This window comes from Rousettus aegyptiacus, unplaced genomic scaffold (assembly GCF_014176215.1).
Source record: "Rousettus aegyptiacus isolate mRouAeg1 unplaced genomic scaffold, mRouAeg1.p scaffold_m13_p_12, whole genome shotgun sequence".
NCBI classification, from domain to species: Eukaryota; Metazoa; Chordata; class Mammalia; order Chiroptera; family Pteropodidae; genus Rousettus; species Rousettus aegyptiacus.
Window position 1 is genome coordinate 61180781 of NW_023416287.1, and position 15118 is coordinate 61195898.

General features: G+C 33.9%; 1 protein-coding gene and 1 pseudogene across 1 annotated transcript in view; one reads left to right on the forward strand and one right to left on the reverse strand.

The window, feature by feature from the left end:
* Positions 1-15118, reverse strand: part of CDH2 (cadherin 2) — a 194523-nt gene that overhangs the window by 113404 nt on the left and 66001 nt on the right. The window lies entirely within an intron of this gene.
* Positions 12214-12332, forward strand: LOC118610405 (annotated as a pseudogene).

Sequence of the window (15118 nt, forward strand, 5' to 3'; positions counted from 1 at the left end):
GGGACTTCCTGATAAATTTCATCCTGCATTCTTATCCCTTTTCTCAGCACTGGGGCCATACGAATCCTTGAATTCCTATCACGTAATAATGTATTTGGGACTTAATATGAGCTTAATGTGTTGAATGAATGAACTGATTAATTACTTCTAATATTAAAATTTCCTATGAAATTAGTATTTGGATCATGTGAAGTAAGAACATGATAGTAAATGCAATAGGACACAGGTTATAAACTCCTACTACACTCATTTCAAAAAGGAATAAAACTCTTATTCACCTGGAAGCATGTTCACCACTGTATTATAAACTTGTTTTAGAAACTACTGACATTTAATGACCAGACTATAGGACCTTCGAGACCATGTTAATTTATGCATAACACAATGGAGAGTTCAACTTTCTGGCAGACATTTAACAGTAAGACTAAATTTACTCTGGAATAAACCTGGTTTGCAATTGAGAAGTTGATGCAATTAAGAAAATGTGTGTTTGTACATTTCTAAAGACAGAATTAATGGAGTTACTATTTTCTTAGCCTAATGAAGTAGCTTTTTCAGTTTCGGAATTACCCTACAGTGCTTCCCGACATCAGAATTCTATAATTCTTCAGTTATTCTTATGCTTAAATGATCTTACTTCTGTTTAATTCCTTAAAGACTCCTGATCAACCTTTGCTAATTTCCTTTGTCTATTAAGCTTTTATTGTTTTTAGGTAAAAGGTCCATTTACTTATAATTCATCCACTTTTGAGGCCTTGTGTTTCTCACTGAGAACAGGCTGTGTACACGACAAAAATTTTCAGAGTGTAATCAGGAACAGAAAAGAGGAGCAAATTTCCTGGGTCAGCCTCACATCCTGTCAAAATCAGGACCCTCTGAGCTCTGTGGAGACATTGACCATGATTCTAAATAGTATAAGAATCTGCACAATTACAAATGTATGTTTTTGCTTTTTGCTCATACACAAGCCACACTAGGGGCCTGCCTCCAGTTGAATGGCTCCTTGTATTCAGTCCCTTTCCCAGCCCATGCTCTCATCTCATTAGAATTTCTGTATCCTCTGGTCTTGCAGAGTTCCCTTCACCTTCATTCGTATCAGACAAAAGATGGTAATTTACGTCTAATTAACGGAACTGAGTCATAATGAGTTCTTTTCTCTTAGACAGCATTTGGATGTCCAAAATAACCAGCAAGATTGGGCTTTTTAGTCTCCCTCCAGCTTAAGGTTTTATAATACAATGCTCTTATTCAAGCCTCCTACTTTGCATACAGTCAGAGGGCTGGAGGTTATCCACATTGTGAAATTCTTTGGCTAGTTATGCCCAGAGTGATTTAATGGCATGCAAGCAGATTTCATATTTTCTGCTAAGCATCTCTGTTGAAACAGTCAAGCTTACGATTGCATCCTTTTTATGTCTCATCCTTATACTTTGAAATGATATTTTTTGCCAGTTGATGAATTTGATAGCATTCTTTATGAGATCAATTTCCTTGCAGAAGATACAAAAGACAGGATGAAAGACAAGTTTGATGCAAAGCACAAAAAGGGCTGTGCATCTGTGTGAAGAGAAGCATGGTAAAGCATAAAGCTGTTCTCTTCACACCATGGGAGGGACAAAGATGCAATGATGTAAATACAACAAGCCTGCCTAAAGAAACAAGAGCACATGTTTTAACAGAATTGGAAACCAGGTTAAAATATTAAAAGCATCTTCTCACTTTCTCACATGCCAGAGTATTTTTAAATGCCCTCTATACATGCCACATGCCAACACAAACAAGCCACAGAGTCTGAGCATCACTGGCATCGTGCCCTCATACAATGACACCATTTCGACACACTAGGTTTTAACTCCCGGGACTCTCTTCACCCAATCTTTTTTATGACACTGGGTTAAGAACAAAATATTCTTTCTTTCTATACCTCAAATACCTCAATACCCAAATCTATATTCTCTTGATATAGTATTGTTATACTTTAAAAAGTATGGCAAGACCACTTGGCTGTCATCATCTGCTGAAATACATTTTTCTCCTCTGCTCCAATCTTAAAAACAAAAACAAAAAGAAAAGAAAACAAAAAATAATGCTGACCAAACTTTCATCTTGGGAGCTTTGAGACAGAGAAATTATAGCTGTTACACAGAAGGGCAGGCGAATCTGGGCTGCACATACTCAGATTTTACTTGTTTCTCTCATTTTTTTTCTCCTCCTCAGAGAGGATAGAATGTAAAGTTTATAAACACAAGCTCCTCAAGAGATCTACTTGATCTGTCAAAGGAGAAAAATGACTCTCTGATGAAAATATTAAACCAGACAGTCAGAGAATATTAAATATTATCTTGATTAATTAGGTTTAATGAGTAAGAGGAACTGATTTATAATGCTAAATTGACAAAAATGGGTTAAAGAAATAGACTGTTTCATATCAGAGTAATTTTTTTTTTCTTTTTTGGGAGAGAGTGGAGGGATAGGCTGATACTTAAAAAATAAACTACACTTTTGAGTATATAAATAAAAATCACTAGAAGCACTTTTTAAACAATTGTCTTTGAACAATGAGACTGAAAATCTAGTATCAGAAATAAGACACACATAAGAAGACCTGAATATGCAAAGGCGATTAAAAATTAATTCATAAATCTGATACCTGCACCCATTTTCCAAACATAAATTGCAAATCATGGGAACATCTCCTAGCTAGCTTACAGAATCCTCTCTAATCTAGAACATAATGAATTATTAGCTTGAGGAATCTCACGACACTACCTTCCACCTCGCGTACTTGAAGGCATGTAGACGCTGGACACTGAGAGTGAGGCGGAAGGAAATGTCTTGGGTGTAGGTGTCCCAGAGGATCTGGTGGGCTGGGTACCTCCCCAAGTGGGCAGAAATGGGAGTAAGTTTTCCAGCGCCAATAACTCCCCTAGTGGTGGGGAAGGGCTCCCCACAGTGTTGGTGAGAAGTGTTCCTTGGCAGCTACCTTCTCAACAAGTTGAGTGTTTCTAAACTTGGGGCCATCTGTACTTACCAAAAGATAACAATGACACAAAGCCGTGTATGTGACAAATGAGTGGAAGCAGACACTGGGTACCATGAGACAAAGCACTAGTTTTATGTCGGCCGTCAGGTAAAGACCACAGTGAAAATTCAGAGGGAAACCAAAGCTGACTTAAAAACAATTAACATGTAGATTGTTATAATACTTAAATAAAAGTTATAAAATAACTATTCTAGAAGAGCTTTATAAAGAAATAAAAACTTAAACACCTATGACTTAGTTTTATTCATTTGTTCTTTCTGATAACTGAACATACATAGAATAGAAAAGAAAAAGGAACATGGCAACAGATTGAAAGTATGTTCCCTTGACATTCAAAACTACACTTCAGAAAACTTTTATAATAAAGAACAGTTAGAAACAAACTGCATAAAAACCTAAATGCAAAACAAAGTTTTTTTATTCTAAACCAGATTAGGACACCATGAACCGACAAAGTTCTGCAAAAAAAAGGTTTTAGAACCTCAAATAAAGGAGTCAGAAACACAGTGAAAGTCCACCTAGTAATAACTACCTCAGAAAAATCAAACAGTAATATTAAGTCACAACTGAGAAAGTATAATCATTTGCATATATTTCTTCACATTATAAATATATGTAATCTTCACATTTTAATTATTATAGTCAATATCATTTCATAGATGTAAGGAAAATTTGAAATGGTTATTGCGTCTCTCTCTATATAGGATTACCTAGTTTTTCAAAATCTCTTTTCCCTAAAAGGCTGCAAATAAATTCATAGTCTATAGAGTCATATTTTAAATGTTCTCGAATTATTTAAGTAGTTTAAAATGACTTCAATCGCAATTTTGTTCAAATCCAATAATCTTCCCTAAAGCAAATGTTTATATTTAATTTATAGATTTCCTGCTTGGTTATACCATATGTATCACTTTTTTTCTGAAGAAAGATTGGAGGAAGTAAGGTTAGCTGAAAATATGATTAGTACTCTTATCAGGACTTATTCCAAGAGACATATTCAGAAACAAATATTATTGGACACATACTACATAAAGGTATATGAAAGATACCAGGAATACAGTGGGTAATAAGACAGCTGATTCCCACCCTAATGGAGTTTTGTCTCCACACTTTAAACTCACATTGGGCAGAGAGAATCTTCAAAAACCACTGTAAATTGTGCTGTAATAAACTCTGATTATATCATTTTAGTAAATCTTTGAGGTTTCAGGGATGAGAAACTGAAGTATAGTTAGCATACTTCAAAAAATTACTGAATGCCATAGCTATAAGAGTCTCGGATACCAATTAGTCTGGCTGTCCCTTTTCTTTTTGAATATAAGCACTAATTTTTAATTTATAAACAAAACAAAACCATACAAAAACAGAGCTCTGTGGACTCACTCCTGTATATTAGTAATTACTTTTTAGTATGACTAATATACTGCATAATGAAAGAACTACTTTGAATTCAGTATGCTTTTAAATACATGCATGACACTAATCTCAATAATATCTAAACTAATTTGAAGAACAGTGGCAAATATGTGGGGTTAACTGACATGGATTTATGTACTGGGCAACCATTTTGAGGCCTCTTAAAATTAAGAAACAAAAACTTCATCTACCTCCTCTTTCGGTCACCCGTTATTGACCAGTTAAGTGCCAGAAATGACCGAACCATCTTCTCAAGGTCATACCACTAGCTAGCAATATCACTGACCTGATAACACTGAAGACTACTGGCTTCCACTGAGGTAGCATCTACGAACATCTGCTTGGGTACCACCCACAACCTTCCTCTCAAAGAGTACATTTCTCCTTCACCTACAAAATTTACAAGGAAACCCTAGGTACACTATTTAGAGTATCTTCTACTGCATTCCAGCAAACTCTTGGAAATGCTGTAAATGCTCTTCTCCTTCCAATCTTACAGTAGATAAGAATTTAATGAAAGTTAAAATATAACTTCAGGGCAAAAGACAAATTTCCTTTTATTGTACAGTAGAATGTTATATCTATCATGGCCTAAAAATACTCAGAAACCAATATAGTATTTCTAAAGCAACATGGATCTTTCTGGTTTGGGAAGGGGGAAAAAAAGTATTTTTATTCCTTTTCACTCTGCCTACAACTAGAACACTTAGATAATAGAGATTAAGCCTTAAATTTCTATATTCAATAGCATCACAAGAAGACTGAAAAAGCATTTGTCTCTACAGACTAATACCTAATATGTTAGTTCTCTGGGCAGTTTACATTGATTTTTACATTAATTGTATAGGCTGATGTTCACATATTTTTCAGGACAAAGTTGTAAAAATGAAAGAATCTAGATATACTCTAATATGAAGCCAAAAGAAGACATAAACTTGAGTACTAGTTTCTGTAATACCTACATAATTTCAAAGGCTTTTTTTTTCCTACTAGAAATTGACATTAGGGGTCATAAACAAAAATAAGAGCAAAGTCGATAAACCTGTACTTCCTCTTCTTTCCCTCATTTTCCCCTACTGTTCTTAAATTACTTTGAGAAATAAAAAGAAAGTAAAAAACACCCCCCAGATACTTAAACGTCTTTCACCTATTCTGTAACTAATTGGGTTTAATTCCCTTTACTTCAGTTAGCCAGGAGACTTTGACCTTCAATCTTTCTGGTAAATATTTGACAATTCTTTCAAAATGTTTTTGTAAAGTGATGGGGGAAAAAACTCATTAATTTCTCTTACCATCAAAGAAGATAAACAGTATTTCGATGGGAATGAAGTGATTAATCCTAATGATTAACTCAAATTATTTTTCAAAATATAGGTTTCCTAAAGCGTCATAGAAAAATATCCTTTAAAGAAAACCTATTGATCTGCTATTTGAAGGAAACTGCCATTGGAAAATTAATTAACAAAATATCAGTGGCTTTAGGATACTCTCAAAGGGATTATGAGAAAGAGACATTAATAAAAACTTTGTTTCCAAAGGAAAAAATGATAGATTTATATAGCTTCATTTGATTAAATGAGCTATTTTAATCGCTCTTCAAACAAGGCCCCCCGCATTAGTTTGCCTGGTGGCTGTCATAACAGAAGACCAGAGACTGGATGGCTTAAACAAGAGGGATTCATTTTCTGACAGTTCTGGAGATTGGAAGTCGGAGATCAGGGCGTTGGCAGGGCTGGTTTCTTCTGAAGCCTCTTTCTTGGGTTTGTGATTCTCCCTGTTTCCTCACATGGTTTTCCCTCCGGGTGTGTCTGTGTCCTTATTAGGTCTTACATACTGGATTAGGGCCCACTCTGAGGATCACATTTTGACTTAATTACCTCTGTAAAAACCTTATCTCCAAATACAGTCACTTTTTGAGGTACTGTAGGTTAGAACTTGAACATGAATTTTGAGGGGACAAATTCAGCATGTACTATCCCCACTTCATTTCCACGTGACTCTAAAATGTCTAATGTTCTCAGCCAACATTGTTTCTTCATCTCGAAGGCCATGGAAAAAAAAAAATTGTGGGACAGTCAGAGAAATTATTGGCCATAATGCCAAATCAACAACACTTAGTGCTAGCCATGGTCTCATTGTAGCATTTTTTTTTTTAAGTTAGGGATTACTTTTGAGTATAAATTTGAAATTATTATAAAATAAAACACAGGTAAGTCAGAGGAACAGCTGTGACACATAAATATTGCTCATTACCACTCAAAAAGCCAATGTAATTAAACTATTCAAGCTAATCATCAAAATTCCTTCATAGGCCCCATTTAAAAAAAAAAAATATTAATCAGAAGAGAAAACAAAAACAAAAACAAAAAAACCCCACGAAAATTGTAAAAGCTCCACAAAAACTAAGCAATTGAAAATCCTAACATATATTATTTTGTTAGAGAACATATTTTTGAAGAAACAACAGCAAGACAACACTTGCATTCAGGGATAGTATCAAATTACATTTTAGCATGGGTTAACTAATATACTTCATAATGAAGGAACTTTTTTCAATTCAGTATCTTTTTAAATACATGCATAGTACACTAATATAAAAAATTATTTCTAATTTTATTCCATAAAGCAAATGGAATTATAAAAGAATTATAGATATCTTCACATCTACCCCCCTCATTTTAACAGTGAAGGATGAAGTTCATTAAAAAGAAATTTTCTTGACAACTAAGTGGAATCAGTCAGAATTCAAACGTAGGCCCTATATTTAAGCCATCTCCCTACATCTATATGCTCTTTCCAAAGACAACCAATGAATTTGAATATTTTTCACATTATTGAGCAAATTACAAAAGTAAGTAACAGTGAACTATCACTTCCGTTACTCTGAAAGACTCATTCAAAAAGATAGTGTGACAGTAAAATTGTTCGCCATTTCATAAGTGAGCATAATCTAGCAAGTACTGCATCAGACTTTGGGGCACCGGTTCTCCTCATCTTCTTTTTGTTCAAAAACACCTTTGAGGTCACTGTCGATGATACTATGATCTCCTATCTTCAGAAAAAGAAAATACACATACACACAAATTTTGGCATTTCAGGGAAATCAAATACTCCCTTAAAAAGTACTTGGTAATTAAAACCTCTGACTCAGATCAAAAAACAAAGCCCAAGTTAGAAGATGTAGGTAGAGTTTCTTGCCCTTGAAACCTCATTTTAGTTGAGTTTCCAAAATAAAGTACTAAGAAGGGAGTTCTAAGTTTTTAGAATTCAGTGACTAGATAACATAGAGCTTCAAAGGTTTCTTTCTACCCTTTACACCATTCTAATCCCATATGGAGGCCACTATGTTAGCTTTGTCTGGTGTGATTAAGATCAATAAGCCTTTATCTTTTAAAGTCTAAGGAAAGTAAGAAAAGAAAACACTGCATTGTTCTCAAAAAACAATAGAACACTTGACCGTAAAGGTCAGATAAAACATTGTGGAAAACACTATTACTGCCAGCCAGTTGCATAATTTATACAATTTCCTTGACATATTCTATTTCATCACTTTACAATTAGAAATTATACTGAAAAACTAAAACTCAAAACTCAATAGTAATTTGTGCATGTCTTTGTCACTAAGAGGACCATAACTGAACCCCAAAAGTAAATTTCAATCTTACTTTGTAAAGAGCAAAAGAATATACAAGTGTAAGAAATAACCACAGTTCCCAGGGCCATGAAGACTTTTTGGAGATACATATATGTTGAAGAGATATGAGACAGAGTGTAAGTACAGACTGCCCTCAAGGCCAACTAATTACATTCTCACAGCCCAAGTAAGAACGAATCTAAATTATGCAAGCATCTGATTAAAAACTCTTAGGTTCAAATTAGCAAAGAGATGCATAAAGTTCCTCACCATATTTATGAAGAAATATATCCTTTTATATTTTTGAAATGTTTTCTTTTCAAAAACCAAAAATCCAACCAAACAGAAAAACCTTACTAGACTGAAGAAAGTCACAACTGCATCGAGGTTCAGTTTTCTTAACTATCTCAACTATCTGAATATCTCAAGGAGTTTTAATAGCTCTAAACACAACATTTCTGACTTAAAGTTTTTAACGAATGAGGATGGGGCTTTACAGTTGACCACACCAATTTACCTGAAAATCTATCAAATTTGGGAAAATAACCTTTGAACAGTTTATAATATGCTATGACATATTTTTTTTCCAATAATACTTTCACTTTTCCTGATCATTGACGCTTTAATAGTGTGTCTCAACGCATATATTTTAGTACTTAAAGATCATTGTAAGCTCTAAAATCAGACTTCACACTCTGTCAATTACTCAGGGACCCAGGATTTTCCCTCCTGTAAATGATCTGGCCAGACTTCAGGGACCAGACTTCAGGGATCTTTTATATCTTTATTTATTCCATGCCCAATAAAGCTTAGGACAGCATTCAGACTGCAACAAATGCTTGCTGAATGGACAAACAAACTTAGAGTTATTGCACTGCTATGTGTTGTGCATGAGGAATTAAAAAAAAAAAAAAAGAATCTGACTATGGCTTTCCATTCCTTAGGAAGCATCCTGAGGAGGGAACATTGGTAAATAAAAAAGAATTACAATGTACTGTATTAAGTTCCAAATGGAGCCCATACAGGAGGTACAATAACAACATAGAAGAGGGATAAATGAATTGGTACAAAGCACAAGAGGTTATGACTGTGAATTACTAGGTGTATTCCAACCTTAGAAAATAAACTATTTGGGAATTATACATTTTGTACTAGTCCTGCTTCTTTCACAGGTCATTATGAGGGTGATTCAGACATGTTTTTATTACTTAAAAGTGTCTGGATCCAAGTGACAACCATTAACATGAAATGCTCATTCCCTCTATACTGGTCTTTCAAGCTACGTTTTATAGATTTCAAACTTTACATATAAAAAAACATATTTAACTTGGAATAACTCCATAAAGAATGGAATGACCTTAATTGTGGCAAAGAAAAAGCTCTCTTAGGCAAATTTTTTAGTAAAAATTATGAACGATGATTTAACCAAGACAAAATTTCAATAGCAAATACTACTAGAAAAATATTGATCCTTGCTAGTAATCAAAAATATGTAAATTCGAGCAACCTCGAGATGCTATTTTATGACTGCTAAGAAAGCAGGATTCTCTTTTTAGTACACATAACACATAATCATGGGTAACTATTGTAGGGAATATTATTAATTTGCAACAGATTTTTGAAAAGCAATATGAAATACACAACCAAAGCAATAAAGCAATTCCAAGTAATTCCACTCCTAGAAATATATATACTAAAAAAAACCCACAAAAAATAAAAAAAGACAGAATCATTAAGTTGTTCATTTGGCATTATCCATATTAATCAAAAAGTGGAACAAAATCCAAAATGATCCAATTAGGGAAGAACGTTAACAAATTATTATCGATCTGATATTATGTACTCAAAAATTTATGATCATAAAGGCACTGCAGAAACAAACCAAAAAATTTGTTATTTAGAAATGTACAAACTATGAAATGGCACATGTACTTTGTAAATAAGAATTAAATAGCATAAATCAACAATTTCCTCTCTTGTAGCAGCAATGCTTAAAATAAATGATAAGCTAGACATTCTCCTTACTTGTGAAAGATCATATGAAAAATTAAAAATTTGCCAGTGTAGAGGTATGCAAATTTATAGCATTAATTTTTCCCATGAACATGTCATCGTTCAATGTCTAGCGCACATGCTGCCTTTTCCAACCACCAATTCTCGTAGCGGAAAGTAATATCTGCTCTGACATCTGTATTTCCAATGCATTCTGCTTAGATTTCTCCAGAGGTATTAATCAGGATCTTTGTAGCAGTCTTAGTGGACCTGCTCTGACTTGCTGGATGAAAATGGTACCCCTTCTTGCCTTCTGCATCTGCCTCTACAAAGAAGAGATGTGTGATTGGTGTTTCCTGAATTTAGATGTATGAAACAAAGCTAGGAAAAAGAAACCAAAGAGGGGTCGGAAACAGAGGTGAACAGTATAGGTTCTTCTCTATACTGTGGGTTACAATATTCAGAAGAAAATAAAGCTGTGCAGTTTTGTTCTTTTAAAAGCAAACTGAATTCACAATAAAATAGAAAAACCTGACTCTCACTTTATCAATAAAAAAGAGGGGTTAAATAAAATACTCTAAGAGTTTCTGCAAGTTACTCTTATCTAATCTTCAGTTCTCTCCATATCTAAAATACACAGCAGTGCAACTTAAAAACATTAAAACTTATTTACTATAAATGGCCACCGAAATGAGATAAAAACCACTTTTATAATTTTCTTATACTTGTATAAAGGTTTTCAAAATTTGATAAAAATGGATAGCTTTTTATTAATTTCCTTTTATCAAGAAAAGAACATAAAAGATCACAAAGGAATCCTGCAAACAGCAAAAGACTCACTTTGCACATCCTGTGTTCTAAAAATTTTATTTGCACAAAACTTATTCTAAGAACATAATTATGGATGTGATAAAGATTAAGTTAAAAGAAAGTTTATTCCAGAATTGCATGTAATAGCAAAAAGTTGGGTGGGTATGCTAGAAAATGTTCTATAAAAGGATTTCCATTAAATAAATTGACAGCCCATCTGTATGCTGTATTGCTACATGAGCATTAAAAATATATTAAGGAATATTTATTGATATAGGAAAATATTCCAAGTATACCATTAAAGAAAAATGCACAAACGTACAGTGGAACTCAACATTTGAAAAAAGAACAAAATTAAAGTTGATTCTCATTATTCAAGGTCGTTATGTTCTACAAAGTTGCTTCAAACCCTGATTTAGCAAATACTTAGCTCCTAGGAGAAATACAGAGCTAGGATACTGCAAGAACTCTGGTTCCATTTTTGTCAACCGGTCAATATATAATCTTGTTGTATGTGTGTTTCTGTTTAAAGAAACTTGATTAAATATATGTAGTTAACTCATTAACATTGAATTCTCAGCCAACTGCAATACAGCTCATGTCTGAACTAGGCTTACCTAAAACACATATTTTCTCCAAAATGCATATCCCGACTTTCTCACACTTAGAAATATTAGACAACATTTTATTACTATGCTTGTGAACCATTTTTAACAACAGATTTACAAATACAAAACACTAAAATGTTAAAACGTGGCACTGACGAGACTGCAAAAAAGGACACTTGTTTATAGTATAAGAACGGAAACAAGAAAGCACAGTGTTGCTTTGTTCAACATCTGCTTGGATGGTGTGTGCTAGGTGACTCAAATTGTCATGTTTTGTGCGTGTCTACAAATGACTTTGAAAGAGCTGCAAGTGCTGATTTGGGGGCTATGAATAAATTTTAGAGACTAGGTGAATTCACATGAATAATGAGGTGACAGCACATATACACAACCATAGGGAAGAACTGGGTGAATATAACTAATCTAGGAACAGAAGTCTCTCCACGTGGCAGCATAGTGGGTCTGTCACAGTAGATATTTATTTTCATCTTTTTGCTCATCTGCTGTTTCAAAGTAATCTAATCATACTTCAACATCAATACTTATCAAACTTATAATACCTCAAACTTTTAATTTATCGTTACAATTACACAATTATCTATTCAAATTTTCTACAGCAATAGCACTAACTTTTTGATTAAAGGGAGAAAACTATTTCTAACTGAATCCTTTAAATTATGGTGTTTTCATCATATTTTAAGAACTACCTTCTCTACAGCCATGCTACCCAGAACAAGCCCAATCCCATCTGATCTCAGAAGCTAAGCAGGGTAGGGCCTGGTTGGTACTTGGGTAGGAGACTACCTAGGAAGACCAGGTGCTGTAGGTGTAAAAAATAAAAAAATAAGGGATTGTAAACGGACAAGGTCCTTGCAATCTAAGAGGTCGACCAAGGGTTGCCTCGCCTAAAAAAAATGAAAGAAAAGAAAGAAAAGAAAGAAAGAAAGAAAGAAAGAAAGAAAGAAAGAAAGAAAGAAAGAAAGAAAGAAAGAAAGAAAGAAATACCTTACACTTTTAAGCATTTTCTAATATTAGGAGTTATTTGAAATTAGCCATGTCCCTTAAATAATGGCAGTATCTACTCTGCAGGAACTAAAAGGAATACAGGTCAATTCTATAATTCTATGGAGAAAATGCCAGATTAAGAGGAAATAAACTCAAGTTATTTACAGAATATATAATTCACTTTCAAAATATTCTTGTTGTATCTCATTTTTTAATGTTTGTAGTCACATGAATAAGGTTATTATCATTTGTAAGATTTCATCTAACACTTTTACATCAATTAAAATCTTAAAATTATTTACATAGTAAAAAAAAGACAATTGGTAAGAAGCCACTATAAAGTTTATTAAAGGCAGAACCAAACTAAAACCAAATGAATTAGGGTTAAGAGAAGAAAATATTAAATATAAATAAAAAAATAAAGACAAAATCAAATATAAATATGAAATACTACCCTGATAAGAAAAAGCAGCTACAGAATTATAAGAAAAACTGACAGGCAGTGTGATATTAAAAAGGGAACAAACAGCAAGTAAAAAGATACACAATTTTGGAGAAAAAGTTTATATCATTTTGAGCATTTTTGAGTACATTCAAATGTAGGGATAACCATCAGCTTGGCCCATATGTTAAACACAAAGGTCAAAGAATACTATATTTGAAACAAACATCTGTGAAATTATGGATGTTTATCCAACAAAAACAGAAGTATTCCTAGATTTACAAAATAGAAACTTATGATTCTTTAAGTTTCGTGATGAACATTCATTCCTTTATCCATACATCCAACACCATCCATTCATCAATATTTACTGAGCACTGATGTTTGTGAAGTACTTTCTTAGGCACTATAGAGATATCATGTGTGACGATTTTATGTGTCTTATTTACTGAACTATGGTGTGCCCAAGTGTTTGGTCAAACATTACTCTGGGTGTTTCTGTGAGAGTATTTTTGGATGAAATTGACATTTAAATAGGCACACCAAGCAAAGCAGATTAACCTTACTAATGTGAGTGAGCCTCATCTAGTCAGGTGAAGGCCGGCTAGAATAAAAAGGCTGACCCACCCTTAAATAAAAGAGAATTCTTCCTGCCTGACTGCCTTTGAACTATGACATCAACTTTTTCATGCTTTTGGACTTTAAATGAAACATCACCTTTCTCTGGGTCTTGAGCCTGAAAGCCTTGGGGCTATAACTACATCATCAGTTCTCCTAGATCTCTAGCTTACTGACTCATCCTGCAGATCTTGGGAGCTGTCAGCCTCCATAATCACGTAAGCCAATTCCTTAAAATAAATTGTGTGTGTGTGTGTGTGTGTGTGTGTGTGCGCGCGCGCGCGCGTATGTGTGTGTATTTGTGTCCATCCTTCTCATTGGTTCTGTTTCTTTGAAGTACGCTTTCCAATATTCATTACTAGACCACTATGGTATATATGAGCAAGAGAGAGGGGGTCCTGAGTTTTTTCAAACCTGGTATGTGGCACAAATTCTTTGTGGTCTTCAGTCTAGCTTGGCAGATTTTTCAACCATGAGACAATTTAATACCACTCATGTACACATATTCCCAAAGTTTCAAGAACCTAAAAACTTTTTGTTGGAACTTAAACAACTACAATTATTAGAACTTCTACAGTTAGTACAGTCAATTTGGGAAGATAACACAATAGGCCACCACATGACAATGGCATGTGTCAACTGAAGGTTTGTCCCAATCTGTCCCATTGAGCAAGAAGGTTTGAATGAAGATGAATGAGACAGTGTGAAGAGGGGTAAACTGGAATTCACTCAGATATATACTTTAAGAGAGAGAATTTCTGAAAAGTTTGCTAACAAGTGTTAGTATCATATTATATTTGGCACATCATAGATCATTTCTGATCTCAACACATACATTCTAGGACCCCCACCCCTAGTTGAGAAGTGCCAACCACTGTGCACGATGATTTGGGAAACCAAAACATATTTTACCTAACATATTTTAGCTAACATAGCTATTGCTATGACTAGAATTAATGCTCATGATTTAAATCACTTTCCAGTTATGTGGTATCTAGAATACCTTGGTAGTTTGCTTCCTACTTAATACCTCATTGTAATCCAAATTTTTGTTCCAAGTATTTCAGAGCTTCCTGTGTTCAACAAATTTAAACTACCCAAATAAATTCTACCTCTCTAGCAGTGTCATATGACCCCTGTAGCTATTTATGTGACCCTCTTGACTACACACATTTTATTTTTTATCTACCATAATGAGGGTAGTGGTAAATTTTCCTGTCTTTCAAAGTCATCTGCACCTGTATGCATTTCTTTAACAGGAACCTAATAACGTACTTCTCCAAAAGCCACCTGGAGACTTGACTGTAACCACACCTGTGATTTATAAACAAATACACCCTAACACATTTGGGAATTTAATCTCACCCAGCTTATTTTAATACCTATGTGCACTTTAATTTGAGTAAAATATTATGTTTGCCTGAAATAGCAGTTCTTGGGGATTCAGAGTTTTAAAAGGAGAATTGATTGAATTACAATAATAAACTTTTCTGGAATCCATGAAACTAAATTGCATAGCTTGAAGTACACAATAGATCACAAAAATTCAC